The sequence below is a fragment of the Protopterus annectens genome, chromosome 2.part2, assembly GCF_019279795.1.
Source record: "Protopterus annectens isolate FY-2018-M chromosome 2.part2, PAN1.0, whole genome shotgun sequence".
Classification (NCBI taxonomy): Eukaryota; Metazoa; Chordata; order Ceratodontiformes; family Protopteridae; genus Protopterus; species Protopterus annectens.
The window spans coordinates 86,674,257-86,687,775 of record NC_056730.1 but is presented as its reverse complement, the minus strand read 5'-3'; the positions used below and the strand labels follow the sequence as shown (position 1 = coordinate 86,687,775).

The 13,519-nt window shown below is 44.3% G+C and overlaps 1 protein-coding gene across 1 annotated transcript in view; it reads left to right on the top strand.

The window, feature by feature from the left end:
* The window catches only part of LRRC1 (leucine rich repeat containing 1), a 990,271-nt gene that overhangs the window by 704,761 nt on the left and 271,991 nt on the right, over positions 1-13,519 (top strand). The gene's annotated exons all lie outside the window — the stretch shown is intronic.

The window sequence follows — 13,519 nt, the reverse complement described above, 5'->3', positions numbered from 1 at the left end:
CCTTCTAGTTCTGTTATGAGGAGGTATTTCTCCTGATATTAAGGCTAAGCTTCTGGATACAGCTTTGGACAATCAGAATCTCTTTGGTATTGCTACTGACCTGTTTTAAGACTTTAGAAGACAAATATAAAATAATGCCAGATCTGAAACAAATCTTTTTCTCCCTTACCCAAATTTCAGAGCAACTGTCCTAAGTCTGCCTTTGTGCATAGGCAACCTTATCAGCCTTCTTGGGGAAGAGGGTTCCTAAAAGTATTTTTGCAGATAAACCTACCCAGACTTCCAAAACTGAAAAGCCTCCTTTTCAGGTCAAATCTGTCTCTGTCTGACATGTTTTTTTCCTCTTACCTCCTCCTCTTCCTCTCTGTCTGGCAACAGATAAGTTCAAATTACTGGTGTCTGTCCCTTATGCATCATGGTTATTTTATGGTATGGAAATCCCTTTCCCACTTTGCAGGTCTTCCTCTGCCTCCTCTAGACCAACTTCATCATTCCTGTGGAGTTCCGCAGGATTTTTTAAATCAGGGTGCCATTCATCTGATTACTGTATCCCAAAGGGAAACAGGGTTTTACTCCAGAATGTTTCTGGTTCCCAGAAAAAAGGTCCTAAATTTTTCCTTCCTAAATACCTTTCTAAAGATTCCCTCCTTTTGGATGCTTTCCTTGCAGACTTTGTTTCCTCTCTTACTTCCACAGGTTTTCTAGTATCCCTAAACCTAAAGGACTCCTATCTTCATATTCACATTCACCATCTGTTTGGGAGGTTTTTACATTTCTGTGTTTCTTCCTCACATTTTCACTTCACGGCTTTGCCTTTTGGTCTTTCTGTGACTCAAGGGTGTTCAGCAAATATCTGACCCCTGTCAGACTTTTGCAGGCTTCAGGGAATCCAGATATTCCTATACTTGAATGAACTGCTTCTTTAAACTCCCTTCTTATCCAGGCTTTTGCAGGATCTGAACTTCATGCTCTTTCTTTGCAGTCTGGGATTCACCAATCTCACAAAGTTCATTCTAAATCCTTATCAAGACTACATTTTTCTGAGATGCAGAATTCAGTCCGTTTCAATGTTGGCTTCTCTACCTTATTCCATGGCTTTGTCTCTGACAACCTATTTTCAGTCTGTGTTTCCCCTCTGTCTCATTTCAGCAACAGAATTTCTCAGAATCCTGTGATTCATGGCATCTATCATTCCCATGCTCCCCTTTCCCAAGCTTTACGTGGGGGGAGAAACTTCAGTGGTACCTAAAGATGGTGTGGCTCCCGTATTGCTATCCTCTGGTGTTTCCAGTTCCCCTTACTTCCTTGTCGCAAACTTGAGTTGCACTGGTGGATTCAGCAGGTCTCCCTCAATCCATGACTGCCTTTTCAGACTCCTTGTCCCTACTCAGATAGCTCATTAGGCGGTTTACATTCCTTCATAACAGAATCTTGTAGTAGACTCCTTGAGCAGGTACAGGACGAATTGATGCTTCACAGAGAGGTGTTTCTGGGGGGTCTGTATTGCCAACTCGAATGAACTGAAATGCGAATACCGTTTCAGCGACACGTGTCGAACACACAGGTAAGGGAACGGCTACATCACCAAATACACACGACACACCAGTGCAAACATAAAGTGGGGGGTTTGCCCCCCCACCCCCGTAACTAAATATAGTAACTCAGAGATCGCACTACAGTAGAGAAAAGGGCAAATACACAACGACCCTAGGAAAAAAATCGGTGATGTGGCCGTTTGAGTTTGAAACGTGTCAGTGAAACAATATTTGCATTTCAGTTCATTCAAGTTGGTACTATAGACCCTTTCTGAGCATAGTACATCAGTGGGGCATTCCTCAAGTGAATCATTTTGCCTCCCATTTGAACATGCAACTTCCTCGCTTATTTTCCAGAGTCTCTCTGAATTGGGAGGTGGAATGCCATGCCTTTCCCTTGGAAGGGGATGTCTCTGTATTCTTACTCTCCTCTTTTTCTTCTTCCCAGGGTGCTGTACAAGAGCATGAAGTACTCACCAAGAATCTTGCTGGTGGCTCTATTTTTCTTCCAGACAGCACTGGTTCCCTCTCCTCTTTCACCTGGTCAGAGGCAATCATTACAAGTTAACTCGCTGAATGGACCTTCTCACCCAAGACAAGGTGTCTCTCATTCATCCTCTTTTGTCCACACTTCAGTTGAGACTTTCGGTGGTAGCATTTTGATCCCATTCAGACACCTCTTTTTTGAGGATGGGTTTAGGGTACTGCAGGAGGCCAGGAAAGTCCAATACCAGAAAATCCTATATGGCTAAATGGAAAAGATTTTCTGTTTGATGTTAAGCACCACCAGAAATCCTTCAGTGTTGGGTCCCTTTGGTCCTTACTTGTGTAAAATGCTCTATACTGACTTGCCATATTCTTGTATTAAAGCTTACTTTTAAGTAATCTCTGCTTGTCTGTCCTTAAACCCTCCTTTGGCTTCTCATTTTGAGGTCAAGCAGTTAGTTACTTAACTCATTCACTCCAATGGAGCTCAGGATGTTTGCACTGTAACTTCCAGTGGGCAGAGAACTAAGCCTTTTCACAGAATCAAATTATGTCCTCACATTTCAAACAAATGTTCATATCTCTGGAACCATAGGGGTTATGAAAAAGTATAAATGGCAAACTCTTCAGCATAAACTATTTTTATAGTGGTAATATTCTTTAGGTTCTAGGTTTTAAACTGACTTTTATAAGTCACAGTAAACATAGTAACTGTTACATTTGTAATATTTTGTAAACAATTTGCAATATCTCTGCAACCACTCAAGTTACACACATGCTGTCAGCAGCATTTTATTCATCTAACTGTGAGCTTTCATGTGAGGCTAAGGAGTTCGGTCTGTGTTACTTGGTTGATGAGATAGGACTCTTGCACGAATGCACTTTTTACCGAATCACGAATGGGCGGGCATACTTGCACGAAAATGCTTTTCACAGAAACAGCATTTTCGCATAAGTATGCCTGTTGTGCCATTCGTACTACGGTATGGATAAGGGAAAATTCCCTTTTCCCCACTGTAGTGAAATCTCGGATTGAGAATATTAAAGTGGGGGGAGGGGCGCAGCCCCCCTGTGTAAAAGTAGATTTAGTGTTTTTTTAACACACTTTAGCAAAAACATTTATTTCTGTGAAAGCGCTTTTGTTAGTGTGTTCAGTGATGGTGGATTCGGACTGTTGAACTTTCGTTCAGTCCTAGATCCATCTGTATGTGTGTGTACATATATATATATATAATATAAATATTAATGCAGCTAGGTTTTTTTTTGCTCATTTTTTTTATTTTCCAATAACAATAGAGAAAAAAATACAATTTAAATGACAAATTGTGATAAACTATGTACAACATTTACAAAGGCCTCAAGAGCAAGAGCAATAGAGAAGGGAATAGCAAATAATATAAACATATAAAGAAGGTTATACAATATTCAAACAATTCTTGCTTCCACTTTGGTTAATTAGATGAAAGTATATCTGGATTCATTGTCTTAAGAGAGAGAACATTCTCTCAAGGATTATTAGTCCATTCTCTGGGAAAAATTCTTTAGCTTTTATTTCCGTTGATGCTACTTCGTCCAGTAGAATCATGAAGTCTTCGAAGTTTGGCATGGATGATGATTTCCATCTTCTTGTAATGCATTTTTTGGCTACTGCCAAAATTGTCCAAAGAAGATATTTATTTTTGTTATTCATTATAATAGCTTAATTTACATTAAAAAAAAATAAAAAAAATTGATAATATAAAGGAATTAGTAAAGATAGCTTGAAGGAAATTACCAATATCTTCCCAGAATTTCTTAATGAGAGAACATTAAAATATGAGACCAATCGGCCTTGCATTTTAGAGAGCATCACATCTCCAACATGTTACCTCCTTAGAAAGATTAAATTTAGCAATTTTACTAGGAGTATAGAAAGCTCTATGCAAGAATTTCCAGGAAAAAATCTTCCAAACTTGTAAATTAGAAGTTAATTTAATGGAATGTAAAACATTAGTTTTATTTTCAGAGGTTAGGAACATGGCATAATCCTTAGTAATAAAATCCCAAAATTTATGATTAGGAATAGTTTTATAGTTAATAATGATTTTATAAAGTTTTGAAATTAATTTTTTCCAGTTAAATTCTCCATGTAGTATTTCATGTATAAGAAGTATACATTTGGACAAGGATTTAAAGGAAGTATTTTCAATTATGCGCAGATCTTGAGTAAATGGAAGTACACTATTGAGAGCTAACCAATCTGATTTTGATAAATTAAATGTTTTAATTAAATTTTGTGCATCCAGGGTAACTAAGTTCATTGTACAATGATACTAGCATGTAAATTTTTTCGCTTCCCAATTACTAAGAGTATCTGCACTGATATTATTAAAAAAGTTTTTTGTAATTTTGAAGGGGAATAGTAACTGTATCCATAGTTTAATATCAGTATTGTTGTTGACAAAACTTCTAAAAGTATTGTAAGTATAGTTTATATAATTTGGATTTGTGGGTTTAATAGTATATTGTATATTGACACAAAGTGCATACCAAAGTTTGTTACTCAGATCATTTAGTTGTAAATTTATTACTTTATTTTCATTTAGGATAATAGTTGCCTATAGGGATTTCCAAGCTGAAGAAAAACTTGGATCAATCCAATTTGATTTTTTGAGATTAGAAGCTTTAATATAGGATTCTAAATCTGGAAAATGTATTCCTGCAAGCTCCCAGGGTCTAATATGATTTGATAAAGCTATTCTATTTTTTTTTTTTTTTGGATACCATAAAATTGTTAAGAGAATTCTATTTATTTCTCTTAAAATAATTTTACTCGGTAATATAGGAATAGATTAAGCAATGTAATTTAGTTTTGATAACAGTCATTTTAATTGTAGTCTATTTTCAAAATTTAAATGCAATTTATTCCATTTCTCTGTAAGGGTTTTTAATATGTTCACAATGTTGTTATAGTTCGTTTTTAACATTAAATCAATAATCTGAAGTAGTTAACTTCATTTGTGCAGCAACCTATGGGATTCGGATACGACCTCGGATCCGAGCCGGCAGTTTTCAACAGCTTTAGATCCGAGCTCCAAGCTCTTCCCCTACCCATAATCCCCTGCCAACCCTGACTGACCTCAGATCTAGTTTGCCGCGGTTATCCAGCAGCAGCTTGATCTACAGCTCCAGGCGTTAGAGACTTTTTGTGAGAAAAAAATTTACCTTTTCCTCTCCTTTCTTCTTTTTTTTTGGTTGTGAGTGTTTACAGGTTCCTTTTTTGTAAAAACCCTCTCTAGTTTAACACTATATTTTTGTCATTTACCTCCCCCTTCCTTCTTGGTTCCATTAGGGGTGTGTGTGTGTGTGTGTGTGTGTGTGTGTGTGTGTGTGTGTTTTTCTCTCTGTTTAAATGGCTGAGGCCCCAAAATTGATCTTTTCTAAGTGCACCGAGTGTGACCATAAGCTGTCCCTGGCGGATGGCCACACTCTGTGTGTGTTGTGCCTTGGGGCTGAACACCTGTCCTATGGTTGGTCCATCTGTGCGGCGTTCAACCCCAGGGCACTCAAGGACCGGAGGACTAAGCTGATTCTGGCAGGTCTTCTGCCCCCGGATTCGGCTTCTACCTCCGGTCCTCCTGTGGCTCCAGCTGCAGCTGCCACTCCTGCTTCCCTCCCCCCGGCCGGGACTCAACCTCCCGCCTTAGGCCCGGAGGAGAGGGAAGCACCACAAGCGGAGGGCCGAGGCCTCCGCTTCGGCCCCCCGGCTAAGCGGTCTTCTCCCTCCAGGATTTCTGGGTCTCCTCCGTCTCGCATCCGTTCCCCGTGCTTTTCACCAGGTCCTGAGGAGGAGGAGATCTGATCTCCAAGGTCATCAAGGCGACACTCCCGTCCCGCCTCGGTGGCCTCATCGAGATCAACCCGAAGTCTTACGGATGCAGATTTGGACCGGATGATGAGAAGATTCCTCCAGGCTCAACTGCAGATGGGAGTGCTCCTGCCCCCCCCCTTTTTTTGCCCCGATAGCTCCTTCTCCGTCCCGCTTCCCGGGTTTGGAGTATTCGGAGCTGGGCAGCCTTGGAGTCGGGGGTGTGTCAGCGCCGATAGTCTCGTGTACTTTGGCGCCAACACTTCCCTCAAGTCTGTCGGGTCCATTTTCTTCGGATCCGAGCTCTCGGAGCCGAGGGCTGAGCTTTGGATCCGGGGGTATCGGTATGCCTTCGGCTCCATCCAGGTCGGAGCATACTGGTCTGTCTGATCCGATCGCTTCGGCGCGGGCCCCGATCCGTCCGTTGGATTCGAGTGAGGGTCTGCTTTTGGATCCCAGAGAGAGCAGCTCTCCCTCGGCATTCAACGTGGTGGAGAGGGCCCTGTTGAGAGATTCCAGGCCCCCGGCCCTTGCCACGGCTCCACCCTGCACTCCTCCTCTGTTGGACCCGACTTCCATCACCCGGCCCCAGGGACAGCCTGCTCTGATGTCCCAGGTTGATCCTTTGGAACAAGACGTGGCTAGTGAGACCTCCTCGGACAGCCGCCCCGAGGAGGTTCCTCACAAGCGAAAGTGCAAAAGGAGGCACCTGGACTCCCCCGAGTCCTTGACTGAGGACACTGATTTGGAGGAGGGGGAAGGCTCCCCAATATCACCCCCCAAAGATGTCTCATTTGGTGACATCATGGAGATGCTCAGGATAAAGGGGGGGTGGTCTGCCCCAAAGCCTACCTCTGACAAATCCGCATTCCTGGAGGCGTTTGAAGCAGGCCCGTCTACCTCTTGGGTGTTCCCTCCGGCTGACCCCCTGGTAGATTTGATTACTACCAGGGCATGGAAGGAGCCGGACACTGTGGAGCCAGTCCCCAAGCGCCCAGACAAGATTCTTAGCCCACCCTCTGACAAGTCCCACTGGAGTAAGGGTCCCCCTGTAGATGCCATGTTGGTGGCGGCGGCCACCAAGAGGGAACTAGCTCAGGAGAGTCCCTCGGTTCATCCCCCGAGCAAGGAGTCTTGGTCGATGGACCATTTAGGGAAGCGGGTCTTTAGTTTGGCTACCTTCTCTGTGAGGTCGCTGAACTACATGGCACATGTGCTTCGACTGCAGCGGGACCTTATCAAAGAGTATGCTGCGTCCCCCCCCCCGAGTCCATGTCGGCGGAGGACAAACGTTTGCACTCTACCCAGATGGCCACACTCCGATCCATATCAAACACCTCTATGTGGCTACTATCCCATGCCACAGAAAGAGCCTCTAGAGCCAGCGGAGCGGGCCTTGTCATGAGGCGTCAGGCCTGGCTCCGGCACTGTGATTTCGCAGAACCCTTCAAGGCGTTATTCGCTAATGCCCCTTTCGATGGTTCTGTCCTTTTTGGCAAAACTATTCGCGATACCTTGGTCCAGAGCGAGGAGGACGGGAAGACGTCTGCCGTTGGAGTCTGCTTCTCTGCTCCCCAGAGGTCCTTCTCCAAGAACCAAAAGGGACAGACGAAGATGTGGTTCCAGAAGTTGCAACAGTCCCGTCCCGCTCCGGACTCCCAGCCCTTCCGCGGCAGAGGAGGGCAGGGTGGACGCCGCCCTAGAGGCAGGGGGGGGGCCCACGGAACTTTGGATCCAGAGAACCCTTCTCGGATCAACCCACGCAACACCCCTGAGGGGTTGCCCAACTGCTCCACTCTGGAGGCAGTCGGGGGGCGTTTCTCTAAGCACCTAGCAGCTTGGGAGTCCATCACGACAGACCACTGGGTGCTTTGCATTATATCCAGAGGATATCAGATTCCCTTTTCTCTTTACCCACGCAGCCACAGATACCTCCCCGATGTCCCACCTGACCAGAGGGAGGCTGCAGCAACAGAAATCCAACAGTTGCTTGAAAAAAGAGCCATCCAACATGTCCCCCCAGACCAGTGCGGGTCTTGGTTTTACTCCAGGTTCTTCTTGGTGCCAAAAAAAGACGGGGGACTTAAGACCTATCCTCGACCTCACCCCCCTGAACCTGTCAGTAACCAAAGAGAAATTCTGCATGGTCACCCTTCAATCTATTCTCCCCCTTTTGCGGGAGAATGACTGTGCTCTATAGACTTCAAGGATGCGTACTACCACATTCTGATGGACAGGCGATCCAGAAGGTTCCTCCGCTTCCGGCTAGGAGCCAGTCATTTCCAATTCAGGGTCCTTCCCCTTGGTCTCACCACAGCCCCCAGGGTGTTCACCAAAGTGTTAGCAGTGGTTGTGGCCCACATGAGGCTCCAGGGAATCTAAGTCTACCCGTACCTGGACGACTGGCTCCTGACCGCCCCGACAAGGCATCTACTCTGTGCAGCCAGAAACTCCTTTCTTCGTCTAGCTCCCCGGCTGGGGATCACTATCAACATAGAGAAGCCTTCTCTTACCCCGACTCAGACTATAGACTTCATAGGGGCAAGATTAGACACAAACAAGCTCCTAGCTTTCTTGACCACAGACCGGCTATGAACCCTGAGGCTTCATGTGTGGGCCATTCTACATTCTCCAGCTCCTCCGGCAGCATTGGTCCTGAGGGCTCTAGGCTCAGTGGCGGCGGCAATCAACCTTTTGCCAGTGGCGCGTTTGAACATGAGGGTCTTGCAATGGACCCCCCAGGCCCAGTGGTCCTTCCTTTGATTTCCTCTGAACCATCCCATTCCCCTCAGCAGGGCTTGCAGGAGGGCCCTCTTATGGTGGCTCCAGTCTCCGAACCTCCAGGAAGGACGCCCCTTTTCTATGGCCCCTCCCCTAGCCATGGTGACCACGGACGCCTCCCGCCTCAGGTGGGGGGGGCATTTTTCGGGCAGGACAGTCCAAGGCACATGGGCCCCCACGGAGACCTCTCTGCATATCAATGTTCTAGAGATGAGGGCAGTGCTGTTAGCGTTGCAAGCACTTCAGCACCTTCTTCCTGTAGGAACTATTGCGATTCAGTCAGACAATATGTCTCTTGTCTGGTACATCAACAAACAGGGGGGGACCAGGTCCTACCCACTCTGTCGAGAGGCCATGATGGTGTGGGAATGGGCGATCTCCACCAACCGCTTTCTTATAGCAACGCACATTCCGGGTTGGTCCAACATCCTAGCGGACAGACTAAGTCACACCATCCTGTTACCACATGAGTGGTCTCTGAATCCCGAGATAGCGAATCGGATTTTTGCCGAATGGGGTCAACCCTGTTGCAATCTCTCTGCTTCTCCCTCGAACAAAAAATGTTACGACTACTTAGCTCTCATTTCCCCCTCCGGGGAACCTCTGAGAGAGGCTCTGATGCATGCTTGTCCTCCCGGTCTACTTTATGCTTACCCACCTCTTCCTCTGATGCTGAAGTTTCTGCAGAAAGCCAGCCGGTTGGGGAGCAGAGTAATCCTCATTGCCCCATTCTAGCCTCGTCAACCCTGGTTCCCTTACCTTTGGTCTCATCTGGTGAATCCTCCTTGGATTCTGGATCCCCGTCCGGATCTAATATCCCACCCCCTAGATCTCCCAGTCCCGAATCTGGACAATCTCAAGCTCACAGCTTGGCTGCTCCAGTTCCACTTGTAGCTAGAACTCCCGGTATCTCTTCCCCAGTTAAAACTATTCTAGTAGCAGCGCACAAGCCTTCTACTAGAAAGGTCTATAGTAGCAAATGGAAACATTTCTCCATTTGGGCGGAACGTCGAAATTTGGATCCTTTCACAGCTCCTTTGCCAGTGGTATTAGACTTCCTGTCAGGGCTGTTTCATCAGGGGGGACTAGCTCCTCCACAGTCAAGGTTCAACTAGCAGCTATCTCTCATTATCACGTGGGAAATGAACTGGGCCCTTTGATCACCACAAAATTGTGTAAGACTTTTTTGAAGGGCACCTTTCTGCTCAGACCTCCAGTGAAGGATGTAGTCCCTCCTTGGGATTTAACACTGGTGCTTCAGTCTACCTCAGGACCAATCCCTCCTTTCTTCCCAAGATTGCCTCTGAATCGAATATTAACCAGTCCATCAACCTACCAGTCTTCTTCCCTAATTACCAAAACAAAGGGGAATACAAGTTACACTCACTTAATGTGCATAGCCAACTTCACTTCTACATCCACAGGACATCTGGTCATAGGCAATCTGACCAGTTGTTTGTCTCCTTTGCCAAATTTAACTTGGGTAAATCTGTGTCTAAAGTCACGCTGTCTAGATGGATCTCACAGTGTATCCTTTTGGCATATGAAAGTTCTGGCAGACCCGCACCTCAGGGAGTCCATGCCCACTCTACTCGGTCTATGTCTACTTCTGCGGCTTTTAGAGCTAGAGTCTCTTTGGATGATATTTGTTCGGCAGTCACTTGGGCCTCATCTCATTCCTTTATCAATCACTATAAATTGGACATTATCTCCAGAGGGAGAGCATCCCTTGGCTCTGCAGTGCTCCGAAACATCCTTCCATGAAGGCCGCCCAAGGTTCAGGTAACTGGGGACTCTGTCCCATAGGTTGCTGCACAAATGAAGTTAACTACTTCAGATTAAGAAGTTATGTACTCACCATAATGTTCCATCTGAGTAGGTAAACTTCATTTGTCAGCAACCGTCCCTCCCTCCTGCCCCCTCACTTATGAATGTTTTCATACTCAGGTTCATGGGTGTTACCCACTTTATATTGAAAAGTATTAGTCTTCGAGCAGTATCTGCTTTTGGGCAAACTTGATCTGAGGTCAGTCAGGGTTGGCAGGGGATTATGGGTAGGGGGAGGAGCTTGGAGTTCAGATCTAAAGCTGTTGAAAACTGCCGGCTCGGATCCGAATCCCATAGGTTGCTGCATAAATGAAGTTTACCTACTCAGATGGAACGTTATGGTGAGTACATAACTTCTTATTTTCACATAGTACAATCCCTAGATATTTTAAAGAAGAGACCCGTTTCACAACTGTTTCATTTATAGTCGATGTAGTGTTATCATTGATTTTTTTCTTTAATAGTATGTGGTTTGATTTAGAACTGCTAATTTTTAATCCTGAGATGCAGTAACATTTTTTAACTAGTCTAATTCTTGTAAGGATTCTTCTGATTTTATTAAAGTAAGTAAGATATCATCTGCAAATAGCGTTATCTTAGAGTCAAGTTGGTTATATATGTTAAAACCTTTAATTTTGGAATTAGAATGGATTGCCAAAGAAAAAGGTTGTATTGCTAATGCAAATAAAATTGGGGACATTGGACATCCTTGTTTGGTACCTTTAGTAATTTCAATAGATTCAGACGTAGATCCTCCTAATTTTATATAGGCTAAATTATTATTATTATAAGTACTTTTTATAAAAGTAATGAATTGGATAGAGGTTTGCTGTTGTGTAAGCTTTAATATGAAATATTTTAAAACCTTGTAAATAGCATGGTTTTAGAGTTATTGATGCAAATATGAACAAGCAATATTTGACGCCTAGAGGCAGGCATCAGTAGGAGTTAACTGCAGATGCACCTGGAGGCGTCACTCTGATATGAGTTAAAGGTGTTCATCACATCAGTTCCCTGTGAAAAACTATTCCTCCATCTTGGGAGATTAATTTTGTCCTTGAAAATTTGGCTCTGGCTCCTTTTGAGCCTTCTTATTCTTATTTGCAACATCGTACCTGGAAGACTGTTTTATTAGATGTCCTTACTTCAGCCAAGAGAGTATCTGAACTTCAGACTCTAATGGTATCTCCTCCCTTTTGATTTTTTTTTTATAGGGACAGGGCATCTCTGCATAATAATCCTTTTATGCTCAAGGTGGTTAATGTGTTGACTTTTAATTAGTCTGCCCAACTTGCTTCCTATTTTCCTTCTCTGCAGTCTGATAATGAGAAGGTTCTTCACACCATGGATCTACATAGGCAGCTTAGGTATTATTTTTATAAAACAAAAGATATCCACAAATCTGAGCGAATTGTTTCTTTTCCTTCCAGAACATTGGGTTTGGCGGTTTCTAAGCAAGTCATCTCCTCCTGGATTTCTAGGGCCATTCCTTTTGCTATTCATTTCTTGGTAAACAGCCTTCTGCTTCAGTTCAAGCTCATTCTGCCAGGGCAGTAGCCTCTTCTGGGGCTTTCATCAAGGGTTGTATACTAGAGCTATCCTTGAAGCCGTTACTTTGTACTCTGTCCAGACTTTCACTAAACATTACAAGCTGGATGTAATTTTCAGAGCTAGGGCAGGATTTGCCAGTACTATCCTTCATGTGTTTGTGGAGGATTCCTCTGTGTGTTGCTTCTCCCATCCTTTATGGCAGCTTTGGTACTCTTCCCATAGGTGATGAATACTGCAACAGTGATATGGAAGACATAGTACAGTTGTGTAAAATCTTACCAGAACAGTAGATGTACTTTTTTTCAATATTGCATTATTCAAACCTTCCCTCACGCCCTCTACCTTTCTTCATCTGGGGGCACTTTGCTGGCCAATGTGTCTTTGCCACCTTGCTCTGCTGTTTCTCTTTCCTCCTGGATGTTCCAATTCTTCCTTCTCCTGGGGCTGCTGTAGTTCTCCTGGGGCACTTCAATTCTGAGTACTCAGCATATGTATATCATTTTAATGCCTTACACGTGGTCAGGGAGCATACAACTGATGTACAATGCTGGGAGGATGTAAAGGCTTTGGTATACTGGCTGGATGTTGGCTATCCTTGGCAAGAGATCCTATAGCTGATGAATACTGCAACAGAGAAAAGGAAAGCTACTGTTATGGTAAGATTTTACAGAACTGTACTTTCTGCAAGGTATGCTGTAACCTTTTCCCCGGTCTGGTGTCATACTATCCCTTAGGTTGCAGACTGTTTTAGTCTTTGCCCGTTTGTAAGGGAGTACACTGCAGTAGTGATCCTTACGACAGTAGACTGTCAAGTTGTAGTTCTCTGCTGCAATAAGAGCTCTCTCCCATAGTATTACCCTGTTTATTCCGTCATCTCTCCCAACAGTAGAAGTTCAGTGGAGGAGTGGTAGTTGAGGCTGTGGTTTTAACTTCAGAAAGCTTCTTTAGACAAGGATTGTTCTCACCATACAGGGCCCCTCTTTCCTGTGCACCTAGGGTGATTTAAGAGGCCCCACTATAAAGACACATTTACATACCAGTCATGAAAGTTTTGCCCAGAGCCTACTGGCATGCCTGTTGAGGAGCACTTGCTCTAACAGAATATGTTGGGAGGACTTGCTTCATGCTGGGAAGAGGTTAGCTGCACTCTAGGGATCTAGCCAGAAGAATGGGACTCATCTTCAGTTAATTCCCAGAGATGAAGTGAACTGCAGCAGTGATCCTGCTACTTGAACATACACTGTTAAGATGAGCATTTTTATGTAACTACTATTTACCACCAGTTCTTTTAAGAATTACATGGCCTCTTTGACGTGTGCACTTTTAGATTGAGTTCTTTCATGACCATATAGTATTAAAATAATTTTCTTCATCAGTGACACTTCTGCTAGACCTGTATTCTTTGTGAGTACCGCATCATACTTTGCTACCCTTCATCACTCATGTAAGCTTCCTCATCTCTCCTTTTCCTTTCTTTGCTCACTTAAATATA